The following is a 15,214-nucleotide window of genomic DNA, read 5'->3' on the forward strand; positions in this document are numbered from 1 at the left end:
GAGGAGGGGCGATGAGTCCAAAGGATGAACTCCATCTGCAATTGTGTCCTCAACTGCTTTCCCCTGCTAGCCACACGATATTTGTGGCTGGCCTGCCCTGCTTTTGTTATCAAGCCCAGAGAGGGCAAGAGACTAGCTCGAAGCCACACTGCAAGTTGGCAGCAGAATCAGGCCGAGAACTCTGGATGCTTAGAAAGCTTCACACAGACCTGAGAAAGTACCAAGGGAAGACCTGTTCGCTAACTGGGCAGCACTCACTGCATGCCAGCGCTGTTCCAGTGCCCCAGCCAGGGCATTGCTCCCTGTGTCTGTGTGTCTTCAGTGATGCACACAGGTGACGGATTGGCTTTTAATAGCATGCTTGGAAGGTTGAGGCCACCCAGCGGCACCTAGAAAGAAGGGCCTGCAAATCTACTTCAGACCAAGCTGCCTTTCCAGACCCTGGGGAGCACAGTTCTTCTTGGACACACAAGGAGGCCAGGAGTTGAAGTTGATTCCATGATGTAGTTGATTCCATGGTTCCCGGTTGTAGCTATACCTAGAGTCACATCCACATTCATGTTTATATCTCTTCACTCCATGGGGTGTTCATGGCTCCAACTCTTCTGAAGCAGACCACCAGGATTTTGTTTAAGAGGCCTCTGGATAGGTTTGAACTGCCAACCTTTTAGTTTGTAGCTGAGTGCTAAACAACTTGTGCCATGCAGGGTGCTAAGCTCAGAAACTCAGTCGGTGCTTCATGATCTCAGTTGGAATTATAGAGAGGGTCAGTGATGACCCATTGACTGCTGGGTAATTGTTGATGTAGTCTCCCTGTGCAGACATGTAAAGTACCTGAAAACTTAAAATCCAACTCATTGAGTGCATCATCCTGCCGTGCGCCAGCCCAGCAGCATGCTCTGCTGGGGACATTTGGCCATGCCTGGAGACATTCTGAAGAAGGGAGTCCCACTGCCATCCTGGTGCAGGGAACAACACAGCCCCACAAGAACGATGTTGGCCAAAATGTCAGCAGAGCTGCCACTGGGAAAATGGTCTAGTCCAAGCGCTGACCTTCGTAGAGGAAGAAAGCCAATCCAGAGCAGCTAAGTGACCTGCTGTGGGTTGCACAGCCTGATTCCAAGCCCAGTACTATACCCAAAGCTGTTACCACGCCCAAAATTAAACAGCAATAGCTGCCCAAAGGCCTCTTAGTTTGAGGACCAAGTAAGACAGTAAATGAGAAAGCCCTTTGACAAATGTGGCATGCTGCACAAACATGAGATGTTATTACCCAGGATCTTTTGATATATGTAAATAGATCTTGTACCAGGTCAGTTAATTTTCCAACTGCTCTATCTGAGCTTTCAGATGGCAGCACCTCTGTCCAACCCAGGAAAGGACTCCTGTGCAGGCTGAGCAGCCCTGGAAAGCCTCATGCCTGGCTTCTCCCACCCCTCAGCTAATCTCCAAGTGATTAATAAGGGCTCTCACTATGTTGTGCCTCCCAGCTGACAGATACTAGGTTATCAAAGCATTCGTATCACCTCCTTGATGCCTGAGGAGGAATATAGTTTCATGTGTGAGAGTGCCCCAACCCGCGGGACTCAGTTATTCGAGGGGTTCCAAGGAGGACCCAGCCTGAAAGAGAAACGGGCGAGAGAGAGGAGCGAGACCAAGCAGATTCTTGTCAAGGTCTGAGTTTATTGCTACACAAGCCTCTCTATAAAGGGTGAGGCAAACAAGGGAGTTCAAAGGGGAGATAAAAAAAAAGGAAGGGCGGGGGTGTAGAGCACACAGGGCAGGCGGCCGCAAGTCTGCAGTTGGAATGTCCGGTGCTGGAGCAGACAAGGGTGGGCCATCTGGTGTGTGTCAGGGTAAGATAAGGTTGAGGTGACGTGGCTTTAGCCCTGCTGGGCAGGCAATATGGCCTTGGTTTTGTCAGGCTGATTATGCCCGGTTCCCAACATGAGAGAAGCCAGGAATATCTCCTCTCACAACTGTGCAGCAAACGAGATCAGATCTCCCAATCTGATTTTCAGCCCTCCTGTCTTTCCAAGTGAAGTGGATGGTCCATTTCACATTGTCTCAAGTCTTTGCACATTGCATGCCAACATTGCGACACAGGGCGCGGCTGTGGGTCTTAGTAGACAAAGCCCCCACCCAGAACCCTGCCCTCAGAGCTCCTTGGTCACCCTGCACAACGCAGGTCCAGGCCGGGCTCCACACTGCAAGGCGATCAACCCTGACCCTCCAGTGTGGCCGTCCTCACACGCTCCCACATCCACCTAGAAGGACTGGAGATGAGAGATTCCGGAAGCTCCCTGCCTCATCTGCCTCCCTCCCCAGAGCGACAGAGCAACTGTAACTGATTAGGCAGGATGCAGCCTCGTTCCCAGTCCCCACCCTCTCTGGGAAAGCAGGGATGTCTGGCACCTCATCCAAGGCCTTTCCCCTGTGATCTCATTACTAAGGAGCTGCTCCTCTACCGCCCACCTCCATCACCTCATCTACATATGGGGGAGATGAGTATGTCTTCTTTGCTGCTCCTTCCCTGAGTCCACCCCAGGAGCTCCCTGAACAGATCACCAATCACTTCTCATTACACCTGCAGCAGCCGTCAGATACTGCTGAACAGAGACAGGCGCCTCCCCTGCTGCTGCCAGGCTCCAGTGCACATGTGCACACACACGTGCACACACATTGTACAGGCACACTCACATGGACACACAAGCATGCACACCCATGTGCACAAACTTTGTTCAGAGGTGGGAATTCTGCCCATTTTAGCCTCTAATATTGCAATCAGAGAGTGATAGAACAATGAAAGATGAAGGTGGATGAAGGAAGATCTATTTATTCCCTTACTTGTTACATAACCATTCAGGGCTCTTTTTTTATCCGTACAAACACACCACCACACCATCAACAATCATCAAGTAGATGTCATGTGCAGTGCTGCCCTATTCAAGGCGGTGCTGAGAATGTGAGGAGGATTCTCTCTAAAGCACAGCTCTGAGGAAGTCTGTCTCCTTCGCACTTTTACACACACAGGGTGAGGAGCCTGCAGGAGGCTCCGTGCGTTGGGTGAAGCCACACGATGAGTGAGGAGACCGAGTGTGTAGCCAGGGGAGTGAGAGCGCAGAGTTCACCACTTCACCACCATGCTGGTGTGCACAATCGATGAAAGGGTGGCTGCCAGCAGCAGGACAGAAAAAAAGTAAAGCATGTAACTTGTGGTTTTATCTCTGGCTTACTTCCAAAAGGAATTGTTTTTGTTGTTCTAAAAAGCTTTATACCGAGAAAAAAAAAGAAAGAAAGAAAGCTTTATACCTCTATAAAAACAAAAGGCTACTGCTGTCAAGCACCTTCAGACTCAAGCCAGAGGAGAGCTCTCCCAGTGGGCTTCCAAGCTGAAAATCTTCACAGAAACACAGTACCTCCTGTGGAGTAGCTGGTTGGTTCAAGCCAGCAACCTGGCAGTTAACAAGTACGTCCCTTGTACCTGTAATACCTGTATAAAGTGTATTAAATATGAACTACTCCTGGTGTGTAATTTTAAATTGAAATATTGTGCCTGGAACTTTTTTTTTAATAGCTAAGAATGGTGAAATGAGACTCCTTTAGATGTTATGATAAGAATACACACTACACAGGGCTTGGACCCAACCCAGCTTAATTCAAAGGAAGGCAGATTTATTTTCTTCTGCTTCCCAGAAGGTTCCCCAGCAGAACGTGTGTTAAACAAAATTGTTTAGCTATGGAAAAGAGCAATCTCCTCTTGGGAAGATCCTGGTAGAAGGGGGCTTTGGTTACATATCCAGCTCAACCCAGCCCCAGAGGCCTCGTCATGTTTTATTTTGTTTTGCCCTTGACACTGATTGTCTTGGGAACTGTGGCCCCCGAGCAATGGCCAGGAAGTCAGGTCTTCTTGATGTAAATCCTCTAATATCCCCTACAATGATTTTCAGTGCCAATGGTAAGGCCCGCCCAGTGGCTGCCACATGCCCCTGAGCAAACACGTCAGAGCAGATGAGAGCATGAGACAGCATTTAAGAGAACGGTAGGCTGGCCTTGACTTAGCTGTTTGGCCTCTCCTCAGAAGTCACTTGTGACACTGACTGTCATGGGTTTCATTAAGAACAAGTCTATCTCTACCAAAGAAAACTGCAAGGTAAGAGGACTTTCAGATCCAGCTACATATGTCTCCAAACTTACTTACATATTGTCCTGTTTTCAGAAGAAAAAAAATTTACTCAGTGCCTCCCGGGCAAATAAAAACTTTGGTACTACAACCTACAATCCCAGATAAAGTGTAGGTATCTGCTTTGGCAGCTCCCCTGGATCGAGCTGCTCTGGTAGCTCTCCACAAAAACCCTGTGAAGAGATGATCAGGCAGGATAGCCTAGTCTGTTCTGCAGAAAGAAGCTACCCCTGAAACCTCAGTGGCTTAAAATCTAGAAGTTTATTTCTTGTTCATGCAAATTCTGACGCTGGAAGGGCAATTCTACAGGGTGTTTGTCCTGCACACCGTCCGTCAGTGATTCGGGCTGCTTCACAAATATGGTGCCACCAGATCAAAAGGTGGATTCCAGGTCATCACAGAAGAGGAAGAGAGAAGTGGGGGTTGTGGATCAGTCTTTACATGCTTTGACACTTTAGTTGACATAGATCGCTGGATAGGGCTGCTTATATAAAGGTTATCAGTTCAAACCCACCTAGCTGTACCACAAAAGGAAGGGGTCATCTGCTTTCATAAAGGGTACAGCCTAGACAACCTCATGCAACAATTGTACTCTGTACCACAAGGGGTGAGCATGAGTCAGAACTGACTTGAAGGCAACAGGATTTGGGGTGTTTTTGTTTGTTTGGTTGGTTGGTTGATTGGTTTGGTTTGCTGAGTGGGAGGTGGTTCTACCTACAGCATATTAATCTGAAGTAGTCACTTTAGGTTTTTTTGTTTGTTTTTTGAGAGATGTGGAAAAGCTCATTGGCTTTAATGGGGAGTTAACTCTGCCGCAGACGGCCTCCTCAAAATTTCCCTCCCGCTTCATAAACTAGCAGAGATTTTCAATGAAGGAGCCTGCAGGCACCCGCTGGACATCTCCTTGCAAGGTCAGTCCTTTGGAGCCACTGGGAGGGAGAAAAAAGAGACTTCTATTCCTGTAAAGAATTCCAGCCCCAGAAATCCTCAGGGGGCAATTCTGCCCTGTCCTCTCGGGTCGCTATGAGTCCGAATTGAATTTATGGCTATGAGTTGAGTTTTAATTCCATTCACTTACTGCTATTGACAGGTTGCTAGATTAGGGCTTGTCTTCCCAAGTGCCAGCACTAAACGAAAATGAGCTGTCCGGGCCACAACAAAGGGGTTGGAAATAAATCAGGCACACTCATTAGATACCTATGGCAAAATTCAGAACTGAGCATGCTCTGACCCAAGTCATGTAGACCCAGGTGGAAGGTCCACCTGGTCATACAGAATAGGACTTCACAAAAGTGCACCAAAATCAACCAGTACGATCGACCAATGCCCTCCAGTGGTGTTGGGAGGTGATAGAAGTAGGCCTGGGCTCCTTGTCGCCCTCCCTTGTTCACGTGCTCTGCAAGTGGAGGGTGAGGCCCTTGGGGGTTCCTGCCGTGGCTCCTCAGCTGGTTCTGCACTCCTGCTCAGGTATTCCTCCCATGAAACCGCCATATTCAGCTGCAAACTTTCCCCACCCCTGCCATGCAGCCCGGCGTGCTTTCCGGAGATAGTGGGGACTTTTGGGGACTGCGATACCTGAAACTTTCTTTCATAACATTCACTTGGATTTACAAAAGTGCTTCTGCCATATGAATTCTTTCAGCGTTGCTAAGCAAGAACTGAGGTCAACCACCCCAGAAACCTAACACTATCAAGTCGATTCTGACTTATATCAATCTAGGGGGTCCTCAAACTATGGCCTGCGGACCACATGGCCCTCAGAGGACATTTATTCAGCATGCCGGGTGTTTTTGCCCCCCCTTTTTTTTTTTTTACTTCAAATTAGGTATGTGCAGTGCGCATAGGCATTTGTGCATAGTTTTATTTTTAAACTATAGTCCGGCCCTCCAGCGGGTTTGAGGGACAATGAACTGGCCTCCTGTTTAAAAAGTTTGAGGACCCCTGAAAGGACAACGTAGAACTATGCTTGTGGGTTCCCGAAGTTCTAAATCTTTACAGGAGCTGAGAACCGCATCTTTCTCTGTGAGCCATAGCGGATTCCAACTGGCTGGCCTCATGGTCACACACATTCCATCAGGCTCCTTGAGCCTTAACTTGATAATTTAATGAAACGATACTTCTCCAAGTCACACTGTATCAAGGTCTATAATCTTGCTATTCTAATATCAAATTTAAAATAAGGAATATAGTTAAGCTCCAAATCCATAAGCAATAAGATCATTGAATCTCTTTGGACACTATTACTTAAAAAAAGAAAAAACTCTGTCCAATTATTTTCAGCACAGAAAAGCTTCCAGTATTTACAGCTTAGTATGTAATTGCTTTTTCTCTTCTTCTTTTGCATTGGTGAATCATTTTGAGCTTATAATAATGTCAAAATAAATAGTTTCCAGAGCCTCCAGGCATTCACTGTGTAATGATCATTTAAAAGATTTCTTGGTTAGAGGGTCCTCAAAAGAATAAAAAGCGTGTCCGCATCCCTGGTCATTTCTATATTCAAAAGAAGAAATTGCTCATCAAATGCTACAAGCCAATTTCTTTCTTCAGCCAAACTGCCCATTTTAGCATCACTGAATTAAGCAAATGGTTCTACATTTCAAAGTCAACAATGATACTCTTTTCCCTTTAACACGAGCATCTTAAACAGCTCAAAAAATAGTCGAGCTCTTTATTATGGCTTTTCCTGAGAAAGCTGTTTCGTTGTTTATTTTATTTATTCATCTAGACTTTCATGTTAAGATTTGTGTATTTTAAGTTCTGCTAGTCAGGACATTTTAAATGGAGCCAGATTTTTTTTTTATACTTTGTCTTTTAAAATATAATGAGACTGAGCAGTACATCCGTTAATAAAATATAAAGTCTTCCTATTTCTGTTTGTTTGTAATTTCCCTAAGGATAACTCTTAATGTAGTAAAACCAAAACCCACCATAATGAATTACATTTGGTCTACTGGGGGTGTGGCCAACCTTTTGATAGAAAAATCCAGAGACTCCCTTCTGCATCTCCTTTCCCAACCAAACCCCGGTGGCTGGAGGCTGGAAGGAAGAAAGAGGCTGGGCTGCTGGGGCAGGGTGGGGAAGGGGTAACCTTGCAGATTATTTCAAATTCTACTCTGAAGGCAGAAAGTTATCCAAATGAGATAGCTAGATATTCACTTCCTTAGAAAAAGATTGAAATTAATGTGTCCCTTAGAAAAGCCAAAGGAAAAAAGTCGTTATTAATTTAGGCAATTGAAGAACTTTGAAAGCCATGTCTAGTACATAAAAACACCTGTCCCTAGAGCCCATCGGCCTAGGAAACTGAATTTTTATACCATGTAAAATAAAGGAAGGTCATTTCTTAGACTTGCTCAACAGAAGATTGTCATTTTAAACCGGTTACTGTAATGAGAAGCTGGGTTTTCGTAAAAAGGACTGAATGCTTGAGTCAGTGTGAAATGAAATTAGAGATGCATGTTCTGCGCATGGCGGCATTTCCGGAGGAGTCTGTGTTCCTGTGACTGCTCTCGATCTGTCTCGTGCCTTCTGGGAAACTCACAGCGTGGTGCCCACATCTAGTCTCTCGGACTTTCTTGCCAGCTTTGGAAAGGTGTTGAGTCTGTTGGATCTGCTGCACAGAGACAGCATGCAAGTGGACCCTTCCCACATTCCTCAGAGAGCAGCCCCCCAGTGTAAAGCTGTGGGTGAGGTTTGATGACCTTTGCCCCTTCATCATCCCGCATTCTTTGAGGGACCCAAGCGCTCCCCCGAGGCATTACCGGAGAAGCAGCTACCCCATAGTTTCCAGATGGTGGGTATCAGCCTGTGTGCTCATTGGGATCGCCAGAGAGCTGTCCAAAAGACATCTTTGTCCCATCTCCACTGAGTCCGATTTTATTGGCCTGGAATGCAGCCTAGGTGCTTGGATTTTTTTCTCTCTCATAAGTTTTTATTGTGAATTAGGTGAAGGTTTACCAAGATCATCAGTTTTTTATTCAACAATTCATACCCATTGTGTTTTATGCCACTTATTGCAATCTCCACAATATAATATGACTTGTTCCACTCCCTACTTATGTCTTCTGTTTCCCTTCCTCCTCTCTTCCTACCCTTCTGAACTTGGGCCTTGGATTAATACTGCCCTTTTGAGATCAAATGGTTTGCTGTTTTCAGGTTTGCGTGCCTCACTTGTGTAATTGCTCCCATTATAGACCAATCTATTATTTGGCTGAATATTGAACCACAGGTAGGAGTTCATTTTCAAACTTAGTGAATAAGGACCATCGTTTCAGAGGTTCTGTTAGTCCCTATCCAGCCAATAAGCCTGGTCTCTTTTATGACTGTGAATTTTGCTTCACTATCTAGGACCTTTGGATGTGATCCCTTTCAAAGAAGTTGGAATTGATAGTTGGAGATCATCTAGTTATTCTGTGCTCAGAGTCATGAAGTCTAATGTTCATGTGGTCCACTCACCACTCTTTCCTCCAGAGTGAAGGTGACAATACTTGCCACCTAGATGGCCACTTGTGAGCTTCTGAAATCCAGCTGCTACTCACCAGCATGGATGTCGAACATAGTCTTTACAGTCTAGGTAATGACAATTGTTCTTGGTGTCCTTCACAACTATAATCCCCAGCCCCCCAGCCCAATAAAGCACTCCCTCCAGTTGTTCGGTTATGCCTAAGGAGTTTTGATAACTTCATCTTCTGTGTGCTCCGGAATATTCAATTCCCTGGATGGTCAGAATGGTCAGTCAGGGCTCAGAATCTTGGTGTTAAGGCTTCTGGTGAGATCCTGGCACATCAGACACAGAGGTTGTGAGGCTAGAGGATGGGCAGAAGGGGATCATACTGAGTCTAACAAGGAAAGAAAAGGAAATGAAGGATATAAGCAATTAAAAGCAAGCGCATAAATAGATACAAATACACAGATGGCCCTTGCAACATTATTCCCAATCTCGCAAACGTGTCAACGGTCTAAATACCCATCAATAGGTGAATGGATAAGTCAAACATGTTGCCTACGGTATATACAATGGACTACTACTCAGCCATAAAGAGAAATGAACTCTTGACACAGGCTACAAGAGGAATGAACCTCATAAGCATTATGCTGAGTGAAATAAATCAGCTTCAAAAAGGACACATTTTGCTTAATTCCACTTACAAAAAATATCTAGGCTAGGAAAATGAATAGAGACAAACATCTCCCAATTGTTTCCAGGGATAGGTAGGAAGGTAAGTATGGTTGTTACATAATGCCATGTCAATTGGACAAATAAGTGAGGTGGAGTCTTTCTTATACCTATATGAGTGTCCTTGGATTTATTTCTCTAGTCAACCCAGCCTAACCCAGTAGGGCCTGGAGGGGAAGTGCCATCCCTGAGACGATACTGAGCTTCCATAAGGGTGATGACATAATTTTGGAATGGGTAAGGATGATATATGAACAACATGCAGAATGCCACTTAATTATAATCTTGTAGAGCGTGGAAGTGACGAATGTTTTGATGCATGTATATTTAGTATGATTTTTAAAGAGTGTACGCAAAAGAGCAATATGGCAAGTCTGTGTTGCCATTTGCTGTTGCTCAGCTAAAAGCGATTCGGGCCTGTGTAGTTCAAAGGGAACCACAGAGGCTCAGGAGGAAAGCTGGTACCATCTCCAACTGAGACTTGTCTGACCAAATGCAGAGTCTCCCTTCAAGTAACTGACAGGTCAGAGGCAGCTCATCTCTGCTGCAGAAGCAATGATTTGTCTCAATTCCCAGACCACTGTCACAGCCATGTCTTGTTGCTCTCGGTGCCCCCCTTCCCCACCACAATAAGTCACTAGAAAGCCATGCTTCATTTAAAAACAAACAAATAAAACCCTTCTGCCTCCATCCTGGCACTGTTTCAGCTTATTTAGCATCATAACATATGTCATCTGTTTCCCTAAACAATCTAACATGGACATGGCACGATGGGACTGATGAGTTAGGCAAATGAGAACCAGCCTGCCCTCTGAACACACACGATGGCATTTGACTTGCTGTCAGTAGATGCTGTCGCGTTTCTTCTCCTCTTTCATGGAAAATAAATACAGAAAAGAATGAGGACATGAAAAGGGCTGCAAGATGTTTAGCTCTGGTCTTTCTAGAAAGTGTAGAAAAAAAGTATGTGACCCCTGCCTGCCTTTAGATGCCCCACTCCTCTGGCAAACAAGGATTGCACACTGACCATGGACAAGACATCTGGATCTGGGGGGAGGATATAACAATTGCCCCCACCAGCAAAGAGTTTCCAGATTTACGGGACTACACAGGCCAGGGAGCAGCTCATAAAAAGAACAAGAAGAATCACAAAGGAGGGTGTGCTCCAGCACCACTTCGTCCAGCTGCAGGCACATGAAGGCAAAGTTTCTTTTGCTTTCAGTCAAGTTTATGATTTCCGCTGCATCCCTTACCAACACCTTCACGAAGATCTAGGTTCTTGGGTTGTTTCGCTCCAGGGCGGACATCTACTTGGTAAAGCTTTATGGACAGCTCATGGTCCAAGAATTCCACCTATATGTTTTGAAAGGGGCCACGTTAAAACCCCTGGCTCAGACTTTCAGGACTGGGCACAATACAGCAAACCCACCATGGGGACAGCAGGATTTGGTAACACTCTCATCTCCATCACAACCTGGACCTGGCAAAGCTATTTTCTTCCACTCACCATCTTTCAATCAATATTTACTCAGCTATTAGTTGCTCCCCAGGCTCAGCATCAGAAAAGTGTTCAAACGTTACCGAATTGTCCATCTAATGGTAGAGGTCTGTGCAAGGGATATGAGAGCAAGAGGCTCAGAGATGATCAGTGGGTAACGAGAGAGGGATTCACCTTTATCATTTGTAGAAAGCCCCTGAGGCTTAGTCACATTGGCAGACTTTCCCTGGAGCAAGCAAATAAAGCTGCTCCCGGCTCAGCTCCATTCCTGATCTGGTCTTGCCATGAGACTATCCAGGCTTTGTCCCAACCCCACGTTCTGGAAACCACGAGTGGAAGGAGGTGAATCTTGGGGATACCATGGAAAAGAATGGGCATTGCACAACACTTCATTGTACTCATATGGAGCTTATGCAAAGGCCAAGAGATAGAACCAGGTGAGACTGTGAACAGGACAAGGTGATACTGCATGGTTTAAAATCAGAAAAGGTGTGCATCAGGGTTGTATCCTTTCACTGTTCTTATTCCATCAGTATGCTGAGCAATTTATACAAGAAGCTGGTCTCTGTGAAAAAGAACATGGCATCAGGATTAGACGAAGACCCATGTAATGTCATTGGGAACATTTTCTCACTAAAAATTTTAGGTCATGGCATCAAAAAAGTGTCATTTTAACCTAAATGGGTTTTTAGACCAGTGAAATAACAGCGAGAGTGAGTCAGCATTGTGCACAGAATTGAGCGATACTGGTTCTTTGGGAAATTCATAATCCAACACTGACACTGCTGAGATAAAGGATGACAGTGAGGAAGATTCTACACCTGAGCTCTGTGATGGGCCAACGTGGTGCTCTACTCTCTTCAGGAATGGATGAGCCAGCTCCACCAAGATTCCCCTTTACTGGAGCACCTGCTATGTATGTAGACGTTGAACACAAGAACGCTTTGGCGTTCCTACAATGATTTCTGACCGATGAGGTCATCGAAAAAATGATTATGATAGCCCGGAGGTTTACTTTCAGGTTTTAACCCCTCTTCAGTTAATTTCTGTGCATGGGGGAAGGTTTGGGGCTTGCTTCATTTTCCTACATACGGTATCTCAGTTTGTCCAACACCATTTGTTGAGCAAGCAGAATTTGTCCCTTTGGATATTTCTGTGTCCTTTTTCGAAGGCTAGTTTCCTGTTGACTGGTGAATATATGTGTAGCTTTTCTGTTCGTATCCATTGATCTATATACCTCTCAGTGTACCAATACACTGCTCTCCCTTAGGGAAAAACAACAACAAAAGTTGTATGAGCCCCTATATAATGATTTTTTTTAATGGACGATGAACTATTTTCCAGGCCAGCACTATCCTATGTTTGAGCACATTGCTGCAGCCACTGTGTCAATCCATCATGCCTTATAGCCTGCGGTACTCATGTTCAGGTATAGTGTTCTGCCATTCACAAGGTTCACACTGGCCAGTTCTTTCAGAAGTGGAAGACCAGGTCCTCCTCCCTCGTCTCTGTCTGGAAACTGCTGAAGTCTACCTGCAGTGAGTGACCCAGCAGGCATTTGAACTACTGGCTGCAAAATTTCCACCATTACAGCCAAATGCAGGCCACCACAGTACAACAGACAGTAACAGCATCTTAACACCACACAAAGGCTCCTCCCTGGGGAGACCACGTGTTCAGGCAATTGCTGCTGTTACACATGTAAGTGGGGGCTACATGAAGTCGCACCATCTCCTGTGGCCCTTCCAGGAACAGGCCATTCTGCTGTTGTTTCTACTGGACTTAGGCTCAGCTGCCAACCTGCCCTCTGCACGCATTCTTCTCCTTACCCTTCCATGTCACCTTCTCTTTGCCCAAGTCAATACTGCTGGTCAGTCACCTACTGGTGGATGCTTGCTTCTGAAGTTTCTGAACCACATTTCCCCATGGTTATGAGACATTGCTGCTGCCACTGCGAGCATTTAACAGGTTACTTTACACCTTCAATGAGAAATCTAGGGGAATAGAAAGAAAGCTTCTTCTTTCTCCCAAGGAGTGGGTGGTGGTTTTGAACCGTTTCCCTTGAGGTTAGCAGCCCAATGTGTAACCCACTACACCAGTAGAGCCTTGGTGGCACTGTCCAGCAATTATTAGACTGCTAAATATGAGGTCAGGGTTTCAAACCTACCAACTTCTCCTTGGGAGAACGATAAAGCTGTTCCCATAAAAGACTGACAGCTCCAGAAGCCCTCTATAGGGTGGCTATGAGTTGGCATTTTGCGGTCATTTAGGGCTTTTTGGTGGCATGTGATTTTTTAGGGCTTTTAGGTTGTTTGTGGACGTTCAAGGTGTGTTTGGGGCATTCGGGTGGTTTGGGGTTTTTAGGGTGTTTTATAAGATTTTAGGGAGTGTTTAAGGGATTTAGGGGTGGTTTTTTAGAGTGTATAGGTATTTTTCAGCACAATATGGTGTTTTTAGTGATGTTACAGAGTTCCTTAGGGATTTTAGGGTATTTTTCATATTATATGTGTTTTTTTCCCCCAGCATTTTAGGTTTTCTTAGGGCTTTCATGGTGTTTTCAGGGCATATATGGGGTTTAGGAATGTTTAGGGTTTGGGAATCTTCTAAGGATGATTTTTGGAAGTTTCACATGTTTGGGTGGGCATTTGGTGTTTTTTTGTGGCTTTAGAGTGTTTATGGGATCCTGTCAATTTGCAGCTTTAATTCCGCAAAGAAAAGTCAGACAGCAAGCCAGAAAGGAGCAGGAAATGAAGGGGAAGCCCAGGCCACATGTTACAGCTGCCAAGTCCGGAGAACCTAGGTGTGGTCGTTGGCTACCTGGGACCGGGAGTGGGGCTGTGCTCCTGCCCAAGGGTGCTAGGGAGTAAACCAATCTCAGCTGGACGTTTGGCTTTTCTACTAATTAGCCGACTCCATGAACTTTCCCAAGGGCAGCTGGCGAATTGCCAGGGGAACCCAGCTAGACCCCCCCCACACAAAAGCACAGGGATGGTTACAGGAACAGGAGGTTTCACACAGTGGATGTGCAGGGCTTGGGGTCGGGATTGGGGGCCAAGGTGAAGAAGGGGCAGCAATAAGGCCTGGTCCCAAATAATCAGACACTGAGCAATAAAAGTACAAGGACTGCCAAGAGAACATGGGGACAAAGGATGGCTGGACTTCATTTGATATCTTTGGACGTGCTGTCAGGAGAGACCAGTCCCTGAAGGGACATCAAGTCCATGAAGGACATGATGCTTGGCAAAAAGTGGAGGACGGGCAATAAAACAGCTCGAACCAGTGGCTACATCAGTGGGCATAGTAACAATGGTGAGGATGGTTCGAGACCTGGCAGTGTTTTATTTTACTGCTTGTGTTTTTCTAGAACTGTCTTTCCTGGATGCACGAGGAAGGATAACTGTGCTTGTGGGAAGCAAATGCACAGTGGGCAGCGCTTTGGCCAACATAGGTACACCACCGGCACACAGTGCCCCCTTACTTGGCATCCAAAGTGACAGGATTTGTCTTTCCCCAGAGCTCTCCAGCCCTGGGGGAAGCGGCCCTGCCTTCGGCGCACCGCCAGGGGGCAGCACTGCTGCTCTCTCACTGGCTACATCTGTGAGGACCCAGAGAGCAGCTCCTTTCTGCTGCTCTCCTCTCAGACTTCTGCCAGAAGCCTTGGCTCGTCCTGGATCCTCCCTTGATTCCCACTCTGCACCTTTGGGGACGCCCAGCCCATTAACTCTCTCCCATCCTTCCTTGCTGCCTCTTGTCCAGATGCCTGAGCTGGGCTTCAAGTAGTTGTAATGTTATGCTTAGGTGAGATGTGTTCAGCTTGTTTACTGTCTGTATACAAGAAAAGAGTGCAGCCCAAGACATCCACCCTTTTGTTCCTCTATGGAAAGCCTGTTACGTGTCATAGTCTTCTCTCTGTGCAGTGCTTTCCTCTGCTGCTGATGCTTTTACATGAAATAGGACTCGGTGTGTCACCGCTACAGGAAATTATCTCTGAAAAAATAATATGCCCAGAACTCAGAAACAGTGTCAGCTTGCATCTGGCATCATGGAAGCATCATGGGTGTGTTTCCATTCATTCGCTCCTGAGTGTCACATGTTAAACTCAGTGCATAGCATAAACAGCAGCAGGCACAAACTGAGACAAAGCACACCCTTTGCTGTGAAGCACATTCCGACTCCTGGCTGCCCCTGTGCCACAGAGTAGAACTGCCCCGCAGGGGCTCCCTAGCTGTCATCTTTACAGAGGCACATGGCCACACCTCCCTTTTGGGAAGCCACTGGGTAGGTTTGAACTTCAGGGTTGTAGTAGTTGATATTGTAGAGCCCTGGAGTCAGTTCGGATTCATAGGGGCCTGTGCACTAG

This window comes from Tenrec ecaudatus, chromosome 4 (assembly GCF_050624435.1).
Source record: "Tenrec ecaudatus isolate mTenEca1 chromosome 4, mTenEca1.hap1, whole genome shotgun sequence".
Classification (NCBI taxonomy): Eukaryota; Metazoa; Chordata; class Mammalia; order Afrosoricida; family Tenrecidae; genus Tenrec; species Tenrec ecaudatus.